We start from the raw sequence: 12,226 nt of genomic DNA on the forward strand, positions 1-12,226 counted from the left end.
TGAACTTGTGTGCCGCCCGTCTTCTCCTGGACTCCCATCCCTGCCCCTGCCGCGCTCCTTGTTTGGTCAGTTTTCCCTGGTTGGGATCTGGTGGAATCGCTTATTCTCAGCCCTGCCTCACGAAACCTCTCTGGAATCCCTAGACACACGAGCATCCAAGAAGAAAGTGGGGCCACGTGTCAAATGTGCAGACGCCAGGGGTCCTCACCCTGCCCATCGCTGTCTGCAGGCAGGGCGCCTGATTCCGTCTCCCGGCGTCCCGTCCCTGCCTCTGCACCACTTCTGCCTTCTTCTCACCTGTTCGCTGCTGAAACCATATCCAGGGTGGCTCCAGTTTCCTGGGAAGCCGTTTGACGCAGCCACGTGAATACGTGACAGACAGATGATGCTTTCTCTCTCCACAGACGCCATGTCTTGTTTTGGCCCATGTTATGTGGCCCAGAGCCAACAGCGGCTCCCTTCTCATCCCCAGGCACCATGACTCTTGACCCTCACCCCTGCCACAGACCCCCCATCAGGATCCTAGCATCTTGTTTTCCCTTCACGCCATCGTCAGCCTGTGCTCTCCTCCAGGACCGGGAGTTGCCAGCCTTGTGGTCACCCTTTGTTCCCAGCATGCATGCACTTTCTGTATAAAAAACAGAATGGTGGGAGAGACCCCCTCCGTGCTGCACAGAATTCTGTCATGTTACCTTATGCTTTTCTCAAATGTTCACAACAGTCTGGATTTGGTTAACAAAAGTGAGGAATGGGGAGATGACCACTCCTTTACCCCGGAGTCCCGGAGAGGTCATCTGCCCCACTGAGGCCCCCCACAGTCCATGCTCATGTCCAGCATATGTGTCAATCCACTGGGTTACTTGGAGGGTCTCAGGCCTCGTCTGAGCTCCTTTTCCTGGCGGTAGGTAGCACGGCCCGGCCTCCTCCCTCCCGTTATCACCTGTGTTGGCTGCAGGGCCGGGGCTGGGAGAAGAGCCAGTGGGGAGGCAGGGGGCTTGCGAAAGGAGAGCCTTTCTTCAGAAAGACCTGGATTTACACAATCCCTTCGGAGAGTAGTTTTGCAACTTTTGTTGAAACTGAAACTGCACGTGCCGTGCCATGCCACCCAGCATCCCCTTCCTTCGAGGACCTGCCCCAACGCGTACAGAGACAGCACAGGGACATCCAGAGGTGGGAAATGGGAGACAACCTAAATGTCTATAAAGACTAGAGTGGAAAAGGGAGAGGGTTCCTGATATGATGGAATATTATTTGGCAGACAAAGAAATGAATGAGACCTGGGAGCTTTAGTGATGAATATCAAAGACACGAGTTGAGGTGGAAACCAGCTAGTTACAGGATGACTTGTCACTCTGCACTCTGTGCTGTAGTGTGGCTTCCTCAAGGGAGCCATATTGGAAATACCAGAGCCAGGCTCCTAGGAGACTTCCGGGGGCCGTCTACTCTTCCCCAAGTCGGGGTGGGACGCAGCCTCTGCCAGCGAGTGCTTAGAGTCCCGGGGGGATACTGTGCAGGTGGGGTCAAGAGGACGGTGTGAAAATGCAGGTTTAGTATGATTTTATCTTTGCCAAATAGTACTTGTTTAATGTAACACAAACTACAGACGGTTAACAGCTTCTCACTATCAAAATAGCATGTATTCCAAGATTGTGAAATGCTGAGTGGGGACTAAAAATTAACGAGCATCCAACTCAAAAAAGTTAGAAAAGGGACAGCCGACAAGACTCAGTAGAGTAGAAGGAAAGAAACCATAAAGATAGAAGGAGGCGTCTGTGAACTAGCAAACAAAGGTGAACGCCAGAGAAGACCTGGGGCTTCTGAAAAGACAAGTTAACAGACCTCTGGCAAGACTGACACAAATGCACAACGCTGGGAACTGAAACTAGGCCGTAACTACTGAAAAGTCCCCTGACCCGAGATTGTTCACACCAGCTGTGACTCTTCTCTCAAGCACTGTTCCTTCTCTTGCTCCTTATACAGACCTGAGGCAGCCACTGCTTGGGTCAGGGCGCTGGTCCTCCGGGCTCACCTGCAGGATCCCGTCTTGCTCCTCAGACTCTTGCCTGTGCTGGATGTTCAGACCCAGCAGGTGGGACCCCCTTCTGAATCAGGGCTGGAGAGAGAGGAAGAGCTTTGCAGTACATAAGGAAGGCTGCCATCTTACAGACACGGAGTGGGGAGATAAAGAATTCCAAGACTCTGATATTCCAGGATAGAAGGGCTTGTGGCTGACCATGAAGGGGTACCAACCACAAATAAGGAAATGTTGTAAACCACAGGGAACGAAACGAAAACACTCACCCAATGAATGAGTTGGATTTGAGATGCCCACTGCTCTTCTTTGTCTCGTAAGCTAGGCACAGGAGAACTCGCCCTGGTTCTGCTTCATTGTTTTCCTTTTTGAGCCCTCCTCCCCAAAAATGTAATAGCAAGCCGGCAAACCTAGCCTCCTGTGAAGCTGCCATTGGCCACACCTAAGCTCCTGTTTCCTCTCTCTGCAGCCAGCTCTCCAGCTCTTCTCCTCCAGCACCCTGACAGCGAGCACCCCAGTGCTGCAGCCTCTGTGGCCTCTTATCAAAGACTTTGTGCATAGCTGAGGAGGAGAAATCAGAAATCAAGGGGCCCATGTGAGCATTGAGAGCACTGAGCAACTCTGCGCACACTAACCAGGTTGACTTCTCCTCGGGAAGAACTCCTCCACATGACACACATTGTAGGTCGCCAAACAGATCAGGAAATTGCAGAGGGCTACAGCAGGCAGCCCCATGGCTTTCCAGCACTCCCCAGGGCCCCTTGGGGCTGGGAGAGCATGATATGCACAAAGCGCCGGCAGCAGAAGGTGGTGACTACCATGGGGATGAAGAAGAGGATGAGGCGCAGGTCCAGCTGCAGAGGAAACGCCATGTCTAGCTGCTCTTGAGTGAATTTCTCGAGGCAGACAGGGAGGCATGTGGCATCATTCATCGTGCTGTTGGTTGGTAAGTATTGGACAATGATTACAATGCTGCAGTGTCTAAAGGACAAGATCCAGGAGAACAGAGAAGCAGTCACTCCATGCACAGGCTGACGGGACAGCTTGTACTGCTGGGGGAAAGCCACACTGTGGCAGCGCTCGACGCTGATGCCTGCCAGGAGCCACGTGGTACAGTAGAAGCCACAGCCAGTGAGGGCAGAGTGTGTCGCCCAAGCACTCAACCATGGTGAAGGGCAGCGCGGCAGGAGACAGTCCACCAGCTTCAGGATGAGCAGGAGGATGTGGACCCGCCCCAGGAAGGCCCGCAGGCCAGGAAGTGGGCAGGGAGACAGATGAGAAAAGATATGATGTAGACCAAGAGGAGTCCCAGGCTTCTGGGACTCGGGGTTATCCTTCCTCAAGAGACAAAAGATGCTGTCGGCATGCTCTCTGACCATGGATTTCCCAGCCCCAAACCCAAGGGAATCCATTCTCAACTTCACTGCGTCTCCTCTCCCCCTCCCCCGAGGGATTATTGCTGTCTCTTCAGACTGAGTGCTGTTCCGCTCCTGTGCGCCATGAGAGGGAAGGCCTCTTCACTTCCCAACCAAACCACTTCCTTAGCACCGTCCTCCCTTCCATTTCCACCCTCGGAAGGAGGAAAGAAGGAAGGAGGAAAGAAGGAAGGAGGGAAGAGAGGAAGGAGGGGAGAAAGGAAAGAAAGAAGGGAAGGAAGGAAGGGAGGAAAGAAAAGAGGAAGGAGGGAAGGAAGGAAAGAAGGAAGGAGGAATTAGTCTCCTAAGAATTTTGATGTCTCAGAAGCTCCCCCAGGAAAAGATCTGGGGTCTCCAGGTCCCCACTAGAAATGGCACTTTGTGAGGGCAGTGACGACATCCCTCTTGTTCCCCGTTGTGTCCCCAGCACAGATCTGCGCCTGCCACACAGAAGGTGCTCAGCAAATACCTGTGGACAAAGAATGGCTCCAGGAACTGAGGGATGGAGACAGCCGCTCCATCACAAAGAGGGCGTAGGCCCAAGACGGCCTCGGAGTTTCTCCAAATTCCACTCAGCCTGGCAGTGGCTTTTTTCTCACCTTATCTTTGCCTGTTTTTCTTTTCTCTCCCCAAGTCATTGGGCTTGAACACAAGATTCTCAGCTTCACCTCTGAAAATGGGAATTGGGTTAAGCCCAAGGTGGGTCCCAGATGCCCAGCTTCTTGATTCCATGCTGAGCCATTCAGAGAAGGCCTGTGGGTTTGAGTGGGGTCACAGAAGGGGCCTGAGCTGGTCAGGTGACCGGGGTTAGTCCTGGCCACGCCTCAGATCCGTCCCTTGACTCTGGAAAATCACTCCAAGTCCTCTCAGCATCAGCCTGTTTTCTCCACACCCCATAGAACCAATGATTTCACCAGAACCACCACAATTCCCAGGACGCTGCCTGCAAGTTCACCGTTTCTCTCCCCCCGAAGAGAGCATATGCTTGTGAGATTTATGTCGATCAAGAGTAACTGTCATCTCCTCTAATTCATCAATAAAAAGTGGACGTTTAAAATCTAATGTGATTCCTCCGTCTGTTACTGGGCATGAAGCGCTGGGGGCCCCTGCGTGTCCCAGCCCCGAAGCGGAGAATCTCGGAAGTAGGGCCAGGCAAACTGGGAGATTCCCGCCTGTGGGGACTGAGCTCGCCTTTTCGTTCCCTCCTGCTCTCACCTGCCCCCCAGACCCTCGCCAGCACCGGCTCTCCATTGACTTGTCCTGGCTCGTCTCCCATTTCTGTGACCTCGGGCCCCTCCTCCTTAGAGAGGAAACCTCGCACTCTGCTCCCTCTTTGTGAGTTTACCTACACGCACTCCTTCCATCCCATCTCTTCCTTGGGTTGTGATCCCGACGGCCTCTTCACCGGCACAGCAAAGTCGGGGCCCTGCCTTCTCCTGCAGGCAGCCGCATGGCCTTTCAAATGCGTCGCTTCTCAGAAGCAGGTGGGGCCTTGTCTCACTAGACAGCTTTTTTCTCTTCCAGGAACAACAGGCTTTTGTATCTGGAAGACTTAAGTGGTCAAAAGGAGGAAGGTCAAGAGTTGAGCTCTTTCCAAAGCAGCTTGACCCTCCGGGTCTCCCAGCAACTTCTGTCCCCACCAAGCTGATTTCTCCCAGAATCCAGATCACACTTGTTCCTTTGGGCCTCTTCTCCTTCCACTTCCTTTCCACGGGCAATTATTCTGGTAATTTTGCACACTCAGCCACTTCCTGCTCCCTCTGCTCTTTTTCCCCCACTTCCTCCCCCATCTTTTCTCTCAAGACCACAGACCCCGTCAGTTTCCTGTTCACTTTCCAGGGGGCTCCAGCTGAAACTTGTTAGTATCTTAAGCGTGGCCTGACTTCCTTTGGTCCATCAGGTCCATTCTTACAAACGTTTCTCCTTGGACTCAGACTATCCTGAGTCCATGTTGCTGCCAGGACAGCTCGGGCTCTGGGCCCCCTCCCGCTCGTTTCTTCCCTGCTGGGCTGCACGCTGCCTGGGCTCCTCTCTCTTCTCACTGTCCCCTCACCAACCTGTGTGGGGTGCGCATTGCTCCCTGGTGGTGTCTCGAGGCAGACGCATGAAGACATGGACACTCACAGGGGACGCTTTACCTTTCCTGGGGAACGTGTGTCTTGCGCTGGCCGTCTGACCCTGCCAACAGGCACCCTCATCCTTCCCCTGATCCGGGAAGAGTGACCCTCAGCCTAGTGTCTCCTCCAGAAAGGATCTCCTCTCACTTAGCTCATCGCTCCCCGCCTGGCGCCTGAGTGGTCTCCCGCCCCTGCAGGCTGGCCCTCCCTAACCCACACGGGGCCTGTCCTGAAATGGGCAGCGGGATGTGGTTTCAGTGCTTGACACACATGGGATGAAGGCAACATAATTATCTTTTGCTCTCTACCAAGTCAATTTGTGCCACTGTCTGCATTCATTTGATTGAGAAATAGAAACTTAGAGGGAAGGCGAAGATTGTTGGATAGGGCCACTCTCATTATCCTAAAAGGCTCTCGGAGGGGCCTCTTTCTCCCTCCCAATCCCCAGCCACGCAGAGCCAGGAACAGAGCCGCAGAATCGTCTCCTCCAGCAGGTGCCAGGACTGACGACACAAGCAAAGAGGAGGTCAGAACCTGTGCTTTTTGCCTTCTCTTATCTCCGTTCTGTCACCCGAGTTACCAGCATTGGGACATTCTTGGTGACGAGGTTCTAGGGTCACCGAGACAGAAAGGGGAATTCAGACTAAGTTGCTTCACAGAGTCAGAAGGCTCCATTGACAGCACAGACAGCTGCACCATGGGAGCAGGCTGTGCAACATCTCACGTCTAACCCCATGAAGTGAGGCCTCAGGTTCGTGCACACTAATTTATACAAGTGAGATTCCTCTTTACGATGCTGCACCTTTCACCATCGCTCTGCTCCCCATTATCGATTGCCCTGAGTCTCTGCTCTGTGCAGGGCTCTGCTCCAGGTGCGGGGACCTGAGTGCACAAGACAGACAGTAAACAAGCAAGCCAGGTAATTCCAAGTGAAGGGAGGAAGCCAAAAGGGAGATCGAGAGAGAGAGACTGGCATGGGGCTTTTTGTAGGTAGGGCTCCCAGGGAAGGCCTGGGCTGAGGAGGAGTATGTGAACCAATGAGAAGGAGCCAGCATGTGAAGAGTGTGCCAGGTGGAGGCAACAGCAAGTACCGAAGCCCGTGGTGGGAACGAGTGCGCTGTGTCAGAGGAACAGAAAGCAGGCCAGTCTGGCTGGGCGTAGAGGACAGGGCAGGCTGCACAGCCTTGAGGCTGTGAAGGAGGACGCGGGAGTGAGCTGAGAGCTGACTCTCCTCTGGAGCTGTTTGCCCTCGGATGATGGTTAGCTCATCCGTGGATCTTGTCTTCCTCTCCTGGTCTTTATTATGTCCTGAGAAGTTGCTGCAGCCAGTCAGAACGTGACAGCCCCCTTCTGGTTCAGAGCCCTCCCGAAATCTGGACGACACAGAGCCTTGGCTGTGCTCCTCAGCATCCAGCAATGACAGATGGGGTGAAGGTCAGATATGGGGATGCTACAAACGGAACGAGTGGGAAACGTTTCAAGATGGTAGAGAACAGAAGTGTCCAGCCATACATACAGCAGCATGCCCCAACAGGGGAGGCAGAGGGAAGGAGGGACACGGGCCCAGCCAGGGGACTGGGTTCGAGGTAGGCACTCCTCCCCTTTGCCTTTTGTCTGGGGCCCCCATTCAGCTCAGCCCACTGCAGTTCAACTGGACTCCTTTGAAACCACACAGACAGTCTAAGATCAAGAAACCTCATCTGTTAGGAAATTGAGGTTTTCTAGATGCCGCCCCTCCACCAGCTGCCGCCTCTCCAGGCTCTCGCTTCCAACATCTGGGGAGTGAGACCCCAGGGTACCCAGACTCTGCCACCCCACCCTTCCAGTTGCTCAGACCAAACACCTGCAGGGTATCTTTGAGTCTTCTCCTTGTCTGACATTTACTCCGTCAGCAAATCCTTTCCACTCTCCCTTCAATACAGATCCCAGATCCAACCGCTTCTCAGCATACCTGCTGCCACCACCCTGCGCAGGCTCTCACTGCTATCTCTCGCCTGTGTTCCCGAGTAATCTGTCTGGTCCCCCTGCCTCTGCTGTTGCCCTCTTCGGTCTCTTCTCCACATAGCAGCCAGAATGGTCCTTTTAAAACATAAGTAGTCATGTCCCTCCTGCTCAAAATCCCATAGTCTCCTCACCTCTCTCGTTAGAGCCCCGGTCCTTCCAGTGACCTCCAAGTTCTACTGTGTCAGCTTCCTGCCCCGCTCGCTCTCTGACCTCATCTCCTATCCTCTCTCTCCCCTTGTTACTTGGGACCCTTCTCTGGGGGGTGCAATTTGATGATGTCTTTCAAAATTAAAAATCCTGGAGCCGGTCCCATAGCCAACTGGTTAAGTTCGCGTGCTCCACTTCGGCGGCCCTGGGTTTTGCCACTTCGGATCCTGGGTGTGGACATGGCACCGCTCATCAGGCCATGCTGAGGCGGCGTCCCACATAGCACAACCAGAGGCACTCACAACTAGAATATACAACTATGTCCTGAGGGGCTTTGGGGAGAAGGGGAAAAAAAAAAAGAAGATTGGCAACAGATGTTAGCTCAGGTGGATTAAAAAAAAAAAATCCCATACCATCTGACCCAACAAGTTGACATCTGTGAGTTTATTGTATGAATGTGCTTTCCCATGTGCACAAAGAAGTGTGTTCATCACGCTGTTTTTTGTTCTAGTAAAAGACTGGTGACAACCTAGGTCCTTCGGTAAAGGGTCTGGTTAAATACAAGCCATGGGGCATCAATCAGTAGAAATACCACGTATCTGTTCCCAAGAATGAGGCAGAGCTACATAGCCAATGTAAATCAGACTCCAGGATGTACTGTGAACTGAGAACAGCAAGACATAAGGAGAGCGATTGTCAAGAGAAGGGGATGCATCCCGCGCATTCACTCAGGGGGTCTTTCCAGAGCTGCCCCCAGGGCACAGCAGTTACTCGCACTGGGGAGTGGGCGGTGAACAGCCTGCACTTTGCAGAGCTGACGTCTGATGGCGGCAAGACAGGCAGTAGATTGATAAACAGATACGTAACATGAAGCCGGGGCTGGGCTGGCGCTGGGAAGACAAAGACTGGAACGGCAGGGTCGGGGGCAGAGAGCAAGGGCAGGCTGAGAAGGCCCTCAGAGAAGGTGACCTTTTAGCACAGACCTGCAAGAAGGAAGAGCACGAGGTGTGAGGCTGTCGGGGCCTTCCGGGCAGAGGGACCGCAAGCCCTGAGCACAGCCACAGGGGGAGGAGGAGGTCAGGACGCCAGAGTGGCTGCAAGGGGATGGAGTGAGGGGAGAGTTGTGGGAACGAGGTCAGAGTGTCTGCAGGCCCAGACAGTGTGTGGCCTCGTGGCCGGGGTCAGGAGGTAGAGTGACAGCCGGAGCACGATGGGCAGAGGCGTGATGTCATCTGCTTCACATTTCCTAAGGACCCTTCTGGATGCTGGGCGAGGAGTACACAGAGGGAAGGGTGGCCCACAAAACTGTCAGCAGTGGGGGGCTGGCCCCGTGGCCGAGTGGTTAAGTTCGCGCACTGCGCTGCAGGCGGCCCAGTGTTTCGTTAGTTCGAATCCTGGGCGCGGACATGGCACTGCTCATCAGACCACGCTGAGGCGGCGTCCCACATGCCACAACTAGAAGAACCCACAACGAAGAATACACAACTATGTACCGGGGGGCTTTGGGGAGAAAAAGGAAAAAATAAAATCTTTAAAAAAAAAAAAAAAAACTGTCAGCAGTGGTTTGTCTCGGGGGGGAACTGGGTCTTGGGGTAGAATGGAAAAGCCTACCTTTCTTCATATATCCGTCTGTACTGTTAAAAGAAACTTTCTGTGTGTGTGTAATCTTACTCAAAAAATAAATTAAAGGCAAGAAATATATTCACAGCTAGCATTTATTGAGCATTTATTATGAGCTGTGCTGCTCATCACAGTGAACACCTACGATCAAGACGAGATAGTCTGAGTAAGCGGCCAGCAGCGTGGCCCCATCGCCCAGCCACAGCCTGTCCTCCTTTTGGGCTGCCCCAGACAGGAGAGTGGATAGGACCAAAGCAGACATAAAAAGAAGAAGGGCAGAGCTACCAGCCTCCCAGCCACTGGATCTCTGAGCCACATCCCCACCCATACTTGGCGTTATCTGGCTTCTGGGTTTTTGCTGGCTGCGTGGATATCAAGCTCTCTGTGCTGTTTTCATGCAGTCTCATTTTTCTGATTACTCGTGGGCTGAGCACATCTCAACAGAATGCAGGCTCTCTTAGCTCGTAATCATTGTGCTGGACAGTGTCTCCACGATGGTTCTTAATTGCAACAGAGGCCAACCCTGGCTCATTTAGGGATTCCATGATAAGATGTTGGATAGCTCAGAGATTTGCCAGGAAGGCTGGAGAGCCAGGCTTGGAGAATAAAGGAAGCTGTGCAGCCAAGACCACATTCAAAGTCATGCCACAGACCTAGTGAGATTCAGAATTTGGGCAGGAGTGCCCGACTGGCAACAGAGGAGACAGGCTCGGAAAACAAGGCCCAGCATTATCAGCTTCTCGAGTGGCAGCCGGGCTCTGCTTCCCACCAAGAGGCCTACGTGGGCAGTTGGCTAAACATGGGGAGGCATTTAGATGTTAGGCAACCGAAGGACGATCAGCGTCCTTCCAGCAGGGCCTCTCCAAGGTCAGGGCAGCTCAGATCACTTCCATCTTTTGAGGTTCCCAGGATATGAAAAAAAAGTGATAAAACTCCAAAATGGGATTATAACAGTAGCGCAGCATTCTTGACACAAAATAAGAAATGTGATTGTACTATTCACAAAATAGGTTTAGGATTTTATTTGTTTTTTGACAGAACGCATTACAGGGTAGAGTCAGAGATGGGCCATGGGTTTAAAGTCGGGTCCTGCCAAGCTGTTCCTGCCACTGTGTGTTTAACCTTGTTTGGGGATCATGTCCGAAGAGTAATTGTGAGGCCTGGGCCAGATGCCCTCCAGGCCGGCGCTGTGCCCGGCCCTGGCGTAGGCAGATGATCCAGGGCTGCGATGCTCTGAGAGCAGGATCCGCTCTCGGGCAGCGGCCCCTCCCACACAGGCAACCAGGTTCAGGAGCCAAGAGCTGCCCTCGATGTCGTGCAGATGCCGAATGCCACAGAGACATATTGCTGCACGCTGAGGCCGTCTCAAATTGAACATTACCACGTTAGTGAACCAGCTGGACTTGACAAGACGCAAGTAAACCCTGACTTTACTGTGCCCCCGCACTCCTTCTTCCTATGGCATCGTTCCGTGCGCGCCATGGCTTCTCAGATAATAGAAAATCCAGTCCAGTTTAATAATCAGATCGCTCCAGGCCAGGGTAATATCGAAATTCTCAATTCTATTCCAAGTAATGCTTCTCCCTCCCAGCTCTGCGTTGCTTCCCTCTCCCAGCCCGTGGAGGAGGGGTGGGCACAGTCGAACTTCTCTTTCTTTGCTCCATCTTGTCCCATCTCCTCTTCCACTCATTACCTGCTGCTTTGGACCCACCTAGGGCCCCGCCCTGTGAGCAGAGAGGAGGCGTGAGGGGCAGCGAATGTCTAGCTGGCCTGGTTCAGTTATGGGCTGGAGTCTGCCCTCTGCATGGGGCAGACGTCCACTGCCGACCATTCTCCCAAGGGGACCTTCCGCAGATTCTCGGAGCTCCCCAGCTTCCCCTGCGTCTCCCTTGGATGTGGAGCGCCTCCTCTCCCTGGCCACATTCAGCCCCCTCTCAGCCCTGGGCGTCCTTTCTGTGGGATTCACTGCTCCTCCAGGCTGACCTCCGGGTGAGATCATTTATAAAATGATTCCAGGCTCGCTCTTCGGCAAAGGGCCGGCCTTTGGTCCAAGGGAGCCATGCACCTTTGTCCCACTGTGGCTGGAACAGCAGCTCGTTCCCAACACAGCCTCCTCTCCTGTTTTGCTCCACCAGGCCCAGCGAGCCTCTCACGTTTGATTTCTCGCAGCACACGTCTGGTGCCAGCCCTTGTGTCCTCTGAACTTCAGGGGCATGGAGAGCTCTGCCAGCGGCTGTCGGGAAGTGTCTTTAGTGTGCATCTTATCGGTGAGCAGGAAGCTCTCCCTCTGCTTCCCACTGGGGTCGGAACACAGCACACCCATAGCATTCCAGAACAGTCCCTACAATCTGCCTCTTCCACATTCCAGCTCCTTGTATCTGGCCTAGAGGTGAGTTTTAAGCTCGTGCTGATAAAACCAGTTTGCAGTTTGCAGGGATGGTCTAACACCTCCCATGACGGCGGGATCTGTGGATTGTTCTTGGCTGAAACTAAAACAGGGTCCCCTTTTTATAACCTGTATTCATTTCACAGACATGATCCTCAGTGCTGTTGCCTGTAAAGAAAGCGCAGTGATGCCAACCCTCAAGATTATTTACAAGGCGAAGAGCCCGTCCACAGGGAAAATCTCTGCCAGACTGAAGCGCTCCGCCAGCTCTGCTCTTGTGCTTATTTGCCGGACAACCTCACAGGCTGGTGCAACACTCTCCCTCTTTTCAGCCACAGGACGAAAGAGTCACGCTCCCATATGTGACACCACCTCCAGGGAGAGCAGAGTTTTGAGCGATGCCTGGTGCACTAGTTAGGACTTCACCTCTTCTCCCCCGTTGAAGGATGCCTGTGAGCTGGACTCACGGTATGGCAGGGACAGCCTTGGTTCTGCACAATTTTTT

At 53.4% G+C, this 12,226-nt stretch overlaps 1 pseudogene; it reads right to left on the minus strand.

Moving 5' to 3' along the window:
* Positions 1-2,442: 2,442 nt before the first annotated feature.
* LOC124250397 (free fatty acid receptor 2-like) lies at positions 2,443-7,627 on the minus strand (annotated as a pseudogene).
* Positions 7,628-12,226: the final 4,599 nt, after the last annotated feature.

This window comes from Equus quagga, chromosome 13, assembly GCF_021613505.1.
Source record: "Equus quagga isolate Etosha38 chromosome 13, UCLA_HA_Equagga_1.0, whole genome shotgun sequence".
Taxonomy (NCBI): Eukaryota; Metazoa; Chordata; class Mammalia; order Perissodactyla; family Equidae; genus Equus; species Equus quagga.